The sequence below is a fragment of the Dryobates pubescens genome, chromosome 17, assembly GCF_014839835.1.
Source record: "Dryobates pubescens isolate bDryPub1 chromosome 17, bDryPub1.pri, whole genome shotgun sequence".
Lineage (NCBI taxonomy): Eukaryota > Metazoa > Chordata > Aves > Piciformes > Picidae > Dryobates > Dryobates pubescens.
This window is the reverse complement of record NC_071628.1, coordinates 18132849-18141243: the sequence shown is the minus strand read 5'-3', so window position 1 is coordinate 18141243 and position 8395 is coordinate 18132849.

Here is an 8395-nt window from a genome sequence, read left to right as displayed (position 1 = left end):
GCAAAGGTTTTGTAATGACATTTTAGAAAATAAATTAATACTGACCCATTCAAGGAGTGAAATTAGTTTCAATAACCTCTGGACTTTTTTGTAATGATAGGACTATTTCTCCAGCTGAATTTCAGTGTTTGCAATAGTGGGTTTTCAGTATTTAAATTGTTGTCAAAGAAAACAAATCAGTTTATGAAAGTACAGTAAGAATGAAAAGGTGATGACTAGGTTCTGGCAATGGCATCACATAGAAAGGAACACACATCTGCAGGAATACAAGAACAACACTTCACATGTCTGTTGTTACAGCATATGCTACATGGTAAAGCAAAAAACCTGGCTGGAAGGAAATGCTGAGGCTGAAGACATTTTCATATCTAGTACATCAACAACAGTGATTACAATGGCACCAAAATCCAGCAATGTGTAGGAAGTCTCCCAAGTGCCAAATGTAGGACTCTGGAAGCCTGTCCCGATTAGCCTCGGTTTTTGGCTTCACATTGTTCTGAAAATGGAAGTATAGAAATAAATAAGCCACTACAAACAAAATGAGCAAAATTTGTCCATCAAACTTGTCCATCTTCTTGCAAAAAAAGCATCAGTTCCCCAGTATCTTAGCTTATTGAGGATTTTTCACCAAATATGCAGCTTCCAGATGTTTACTTTAGGTTGCTTAACAAAGAGGGAAAACATTTGTACATTTGTAGAAGCTGACTGCCAAGTTCAGCTTAGAATGGCCTTCCAAGGCTGACAACTGCTTAGCAAGTATGCTCTCTTGGTCAGTTTGTGTTCTGGCATCTTCAGTAGATGAAAAATTCTATTGCTGATTCACAATAGAACCTGTTCGTTACATACTTGCATACTAATTAAAGATGCTGGTAATAGGTACAGTCTGTAAGATGCTCTCACTATACAGTGGTGTGAATCAAACATTAGACTTATCTCTTATCGCATTGGCATAGACATTCCCCAGTCTGTACCTAAAGAACAAAACAGTGTAAGCTGTGCAAACAATACGGGGTTTTCTTTCTCTACACATTCCTAAACTCCCCAATGTAGATAACTTATTAATAGAAATGTCAGAATTCTACCTGTGCTAGCTGATTCAGACTGCACAGAAGAAGTATCTTTATTTTCCTTAGCTGGAGAATGGTAACTACTCGTTGGTTTTTTTTCATTATTAATATTTATTACTTTAAAAGTCATCCATGAATATATTTGACTATTAAGCCTCCTATTTTCTTTCCGCTTAAGTATTCCTATCAGTAAATCATTTGGTGGAAATGAGGGCAGATGCATACAGCTACCAAATACAACAAGAAGAAACAAAAGTTTTAAAGTTTAAATGACTATTTATTTAGAAATCATTGCAGTATGTGCTTTAATCCTAGTACTGTGATAATAGCTTGCTAAATAATGCTAACTTACTGGACTTGAGGGGAATAATACATAATGTTTAGGATAATGTACAGTCTATCTTTGGAACTTTATTCAGGTACTAAATAGAATTTTAACATCAAAATAAAAGCTGTATTCTACCTTTTTCATGTGTAATATTGCTGTTTAGTTTGGGGTGGGGTGGTTGCCTTTATCATTGGTAGAATATAGCAATAACTTTATAGCAATAAGTAGGCTATCCAAATAAGAAACAAAGCATGATAAAGGCTTCAGATCATATTCATCAGTTAATTTCTTCTGCCACAATATTCACTTGTATGTCTTCCCTCATAATCTCATTACTCTTCAAGCTGAACTTCACAGTCAAGTTGAACTTGATGTGTGACATCCAGCCTTTCTGTTAACATGTGCATGGTTTTGGTGTTCTTTTGTTTTTTATATACTTGTTTTCCTGTAAGTCAGTGTTTCTCAAGCTTTCTGAAAGCACATTCTTCTGGGCTGTATTTATTCACAGGGCTCTCTGTTCTTGGAAATTAACTTTATTTTTCTGGGGCAGGGAGTGTACTGGTGGCATTTCCTAAGTGAAGGAACTGAGCTGCTGCTAATGCTAACTCCATGGCCATTACAAACGCTTGCAGCCAACAGCCACCTCTTCCAGCTCCTCCACGCTGAAGGGGCTGAGCTGCACACAGTCAGAGGGACAAGTTCCCTGGGCAGTGAGCTTGTCTGCAGCCACAGGCTCTGCGCTGGAGAACTCAGCTGACATACTTCTCATAGAACCCAGCTACATTTGCTTGCCAGAGTGTTTTGATAACAATCTATATACTCTGGCAACTTTAAAATTGTTGTGCCTTTCAGTTTGAGAAACACTACCCAAATTACCCCACAAAGTCTTAATGTAGATGCACAAACTATACAGGAACTTGCAATCTGTAACACTTAGCTATATCTAATGCAGAGAATTCATAAGCAATACAGTGAATTTTATTTCACAAAAAGGCATACGTACTGTACACCTTTCTAAATCCAAAATGCTCCTCATCTCTACACTGATTTAGAAACAAGTTACAAAACAGTGGTGAATATTTGAACTATTAGGACATTAACTGGCTGCTTCTTTATATGTAACTGTATTGTCTGCCTGCTCCTTTTCTGGAGATGTGTTTTTGTATTGGATGTTTGGGCCAATGGGAGGCTTCAAGCTACAATGTATTTTCCCAGATTAAATATATTTAACATATGACAAACCCCAGACAAGGCTTTTTAAAATGTATAAAGAACTGCAGTGTTAGGTGGTTTATTTGCAAACTGTTTTCAATGTTGTCCATTTTTATGGCACCTTTAACAATATTCTTGTTTCCAAAGTAAAAACAAACAAAAAAAAAGGTTAAAAATACTCTAGCCATAACTGAATGTCAAGCAATAAAAACAAATGACTTTTTGTGCATAGATTTAAAAGAAATACAAGTTTTAGACATCTGCATGTAAATGCAATCTCTTGTTTACTGCTTTCTTAAACTTGAGCAACTGATTCCTTATTTTACTACTAATTTAAGGACTTGTAATGGCCTGTAAACATTTTATCTTGCTCTATTCTTTCAACTCTTAACTTTGTCTCTGCTTTGGAGTCATAATATTTAATGTTGTTCTGCTCACCTCTATACAGTTAACTTTTTGCTTTCATTCTGTATAGATAAAGTTATACTATAAACAGCCTACACAGTGCAAATATTTATCTGTTTATCAAATACCACATTATGCTGTATAATATCTGTTTTACTATATAATCTATTTTAGACATAGCTGTTTAGAACTAGAGTGTGCTATTTTTGTGTTTTTCTGATGTGTGGTGCTAGATAAGTTACTTTTGTGAACAAAAGCAAACAAACCCCTTTTATTCCTAGACAATACCACCTTTGGGTCTTGTTAATTTCACTGAGTATAACTATATATAAATATATATATATTTGTATATATATATATATACACACACCAACATATGCCCAACAAGTACCTGTATCAGAGTACAAGATTTGGGACATGGTTTTCTCTTTAAATGCATAGTGTCATATAAATTATTCTATAGTATATTTAATAAGGAGAAAATTACTTCACCAGTACAGATACTTGATATCAAATGTAGAATTTTTTCTACATTACTAACATTATTAATTATTAACATTATTAAAAATGTTCTGTCCAGCTTATCTTTTTGGTTACTAAAACAGTCTGCCTGTCTTGTATCAGAAAAAAAACCAAACATCTAATCTGCCAGTATAAAGTAATTACAACATGCTGTCTGAAAGGGAGGTAGCTATTTGGCTTGTTGGGAGAGTTCTGTCGTTACATCTGATATTTATAGATGTTATTCTGCTGGGTGCCTTCCTCCCTCTTGACTTTAAATAGGATCTGTATACACTCAAACTGCAGATGTTACTAGGCCATGCCTACACAATTAACTCCAGTTACTGTAAATAGGAATTTTCTGTAAATCTTCCACGATGGATGGCTAAATTCAGACCTTGGATATGCTTTAGAAATCATGCATGCATATCCAAGGACAGCCATTAGCAACTAAAGTTAATTAAGAAGTGGAATTGGCAAAGTCTTGTCAGGTCTGGGGGTTTTGTTTTTATTTTTCATGTACACCTTACCTAGTCATCTACCCTTAAAAGTATTCTTGTCCCCTGTTCCTTTCATTCTAGATACTGTTTTCATGTTAATTCTTAACAACTAATGGATATCAAATATCTAACTAAGGAGGTAATTAACCTTTTAAATATTTATTAGAATTTTTCTGTAATATTACTGAATTTATAAGATCTTTAGCAAAGATTTTTGAGCAATTTATTAAATACAATGTTTCTGTTTACTGCACTTTTTGATAATAGAAGGTAGTGAATTTTAAAGCCATGGTTCTTGGCTTCCATGCACTGCTTTTATACCCTCAATCCAAGGAATATATATATATAAATATTTTTTTTTAAACAGCAAGCATACTGTTGTCCTAAAAATTAATACAAACTTTACTGCACCGTGGGTATATTTTCATAAGTGGAATGTTTAATTGCAAACACTATCAGGACAATTATAAAAACCTCTTGAAGCTACAATCTTATTTAAATATAAGCCATGACAATTTTATTTTCCCTTACTGATTTAAGTCACCTTTTGATATCTTCAAAGATAAAAGGACTTGCTCTTGAATTTGTATGAATTAACCTGCACATAATACCAGGAATACATTCTCCCCGTTGTTTTAAATAGTTTGATGTATTTATGCAAAACCATTTGGTTAACCTATATTCTCCCTCTTTACTAAACGTTCAGCAGTAACACGACCCAAATAAATGCCGGTGACAAATACCCGTTTGGAAAGTGAGCACATAGACTCAAAACGTCTAAATACACACAGGTTTCAATACAATTATACTGTACATGTGAATATTCGCTGTTACGTGTACAGTATGTACAAATTCCTTTTCCAGCCACAATAAAATGTAAGCCATCAAGAGGAATACTAAAGTGGTATTGTACTAAACCTTTGCTAATGATCTTTACCCAATCACTTAACTTTTCACGTTCATGGACCTTTCCAACTCACTCTTCGATAGCCTGCTTATATTCAAGTTTGTTATTTTACTCAGTCCCGAAAAAAGTATTTTGATTCATTTTGTAAATATGACTGTAAAAATAAGAGATTTAATGTTGTCTTTTAAATACTCCAATTTTCATTCTAATATGAATGTTGTTATATTGTACTTAGAAACTGTACCTTTAATATTACATTACCTTTATTAAGTGCATTGAACACATCGATTTTAGATGTGCTTTATGTACTGTTATCCTGTAATAAAACTTCAGCTTCTAATGGAAAAAAAAACCTGTCTTTTTTTTTTTGTCAGTAGCATCTTGTTTGTTTTTCTGAATTGCAGCTTATTGAATTTCTTTCTCAAGGAATGCATCCTTAAAAAAGCAGGCTGTGCTCACAAGCACATATGTCAGACCTACCTAGCACATACATCATGTAATCATAGATTCTTTTAGGGCAGACAAGACTAAGATACCAAATCCACCACTAAACCATGTCACTAAGCAAAAATGTGTACCTGTATTTTAAACACCTCCAGGGATGGTGACTCCACCACTTCCCTGGGTAGCTTGTTCCCACGCCTGACCACTTTTCCTATAAAGAAATTTTTCCTAATATCCAGCCTAAACCTCCCCAGCAGAGTTTCAGGCCATTTCCTCTGATACTACAGAGAAAAGACTGACCCCCCCCCCCACCTCACTCCAACCTCCTTTCAAGTAGTTGCAGAGAGCAAGGAGGTCTCCCCTCAGCCTCCCCTTCTCCAGACTAAGCAACTCCAGGTCCCTTGGGTGCTCCTCATAAGACTTACTCTCCAAACCCTTCATCAGCTTTGTTGCACTTCTCTGCATACACTCCAGCAATTCATTGTCTTGTAGTGAGGGTCCCAAAACTGAACACAGTATTTGAGGTGTGGCCTTACCAGTGTAGAGTACAGGGGACAGTCACCTCCCTACTCCTCCTGACCACACTATTCCTGATACCAGTCAGGATGCGGGTGGCCTTTTTGGGTCACCAGAGCACACTGCTGGCTCATGTTTATCCATCTGTCAACCAATGCCCCTAGGTCCTTTTCCACCAGGCAGCTTTACAGCCACTCTTCCCAAGCCTGTAGAGTTGCATGGGATTGTTATGACCTAAGTGCAGGACCCAGCACTTGGCTTTGTTGAGCCTCACACAAATTGACCTTGGCCCACTGATCATCTGTCCAGATCTTTCTGTAGAGCCTTCCTAGTCTTCAGCAGATCAACACTCCCGTCTAACTCGGTAGTGTTGCACGTTCTGAGGGTGCCCTTGATCCAAGTCACTGATAGAGGTATTAAAAAGAACTGGCCCCAGTACTGAGCCCTGGGGAACACCATTTGTGACTGGCCACCATCTGGATTTAACTTGATTCACCACTACTCTTTGGGCCCAGCTATCTAACAAGCTTTTTACCTTGCAAAGACTGCAATCTTTGGCAACAAGGAAACAAGACTCCCAAGCACCTTCTAATCACCCCTTATGGCTTACAAGAGCTTTTAAGTCTCCTGTTCACTGTATCAAGTGCAAGATACAAAAAATCTGGCTTTCCCTGTGATTTCAGGAGGACTGTTTTGGGCTTGATATAATTAGGCTTTGGATATCAAAATTCAAAGTCACAGTTTCCCTTTGCTGTGCTAACTTTGGGAGGACCTGAATGTCTTCAGCACGCTTGGTCTTAAGACTTCAGGCATGTAAAATCGAATTCTGCACCTACAGAAAAATGCCTTAGTCTTGAATGCCTGACCATGATCTACAATGATAGGTATGAGCATTCACCTTTGAACCACTGTATCTGGAAAGAGCCTTCACCTACAGGCCAAGTCCACACACACACAAAAAAAAAGTAATGCAAGTGATCACTTTCTTAGAACAGTAGCACTAAACAGTGTCATTTGTTCAACAGGAGCTCCATCACTAAACCAGTCTTTGAGACACTGAAAATGCAGGCGATCTAGGTCAGGCAACAACTATATAAACAATATGTTCAATATAAAAAAGGAGGAGTTTTTCTGAAGTAAGCAATAAACTGAGGCCTCCCATGCCTGTCCCTAAGGGAAGCTGAACTGTAGGCTAGGAGGTGGTTTTGACCCCTGATCATTTCACAGGATTACAGCACAGCTAAGATTAACAGAGGCCTCCAGAGACAATCAAGGCCATGGCAGAGCCAGGTTGCATGTGCCCATGTCCAAATAGCTTTTGAGTATGTCAACAGATGGTGACTCCACAAACTCTCTGGGCGATTTGTGCCAGAGCTCAGTTAACCTTAGAGTGAAAAAGTGTTTCCTGATGTTCACATCTGTCATGGAAAGATCCCATGTAGGAAGCAGCAGCATTTACAAAAATAAAACAAAGAGCCAAACAAAAGGCACTGCAAATTTTAGAGAGATCCAGACTGAGGTAGAATTTAACCTGCCACATCACAATCTGAGATAAAGCTGCTAATCATTTGGCTATGTAACTGTTACCATACCTGAGTTTTGAAGTAAGTACTCCTTAGGAGGCTATTTCCAGAACTGGGCTCTGGGATTCAGAACACCACCGAAACCTTTCCATTTCTCTGAGATACACAAAACAAAAAAGGGCTGAATTAAAATCAAGCAGTGCCTTTAAAACTGATCTGCAAGCATGCTGAAGAGGCTTCTTTGATGGTGGATTTGGGCAACACTCTGCATCTTATATTTTTGTCTACTTGTGCATAGCACTGAGTTACTGCTACAACCTCCCTCTTCATTTCTCCATTTTGGAGCTGTGAAGTGGATCACTTTTTTTTGATACCACAAATGAGTTTCTATAATCTAGACCCACAGGTACTGAGAATATTTGAATTCCACGTTTTACTACAGCAGGGAGAAAGGAGGGGAGGCAAAAAAAAAGAAAAAAGAAAAAAAAAAAAAAAAGGGCTTGTGCTTTTGTCCACATAACTGGGAAATCAGCAAGGCAAACCAGAAGGCCAGGAGGGAGGCTGATAAATGCAACCTCCACGAGGTACCTGCTTCAGGCCCCCTTAGAGATAAGCCACCTAGCTGGGCCAGGCTGAGCCACCTCTGCACCCTCGACTGGGAACTGCCACTCGAGACACCCCAACACCTCGTCAGGGCCGCACCTTAGGAAAGAACGTATACAGTCACAGTGGAGCCCACAGCTCGGAAAAGGCCTTAAGTGCATTTCATCGCCCAGAGCGGCGAGCTGCAGTCGGTACTGACACAAGCCCCGGCAAGCAGCACTCCGCCCACTCCCTGCACCAGTGCTGCCTGCCACAAGATGGCCGCCACAGTCCCTCCAGCAGCAGCTCGAGCCCACGTTGCCATTGGCTGGCTCAGAACACCTCATCCCACGCGCCGGGCACTCTACTACGCTGATTGGCCAGTGCCCTGAGGCAGACGCAGGCGGCGG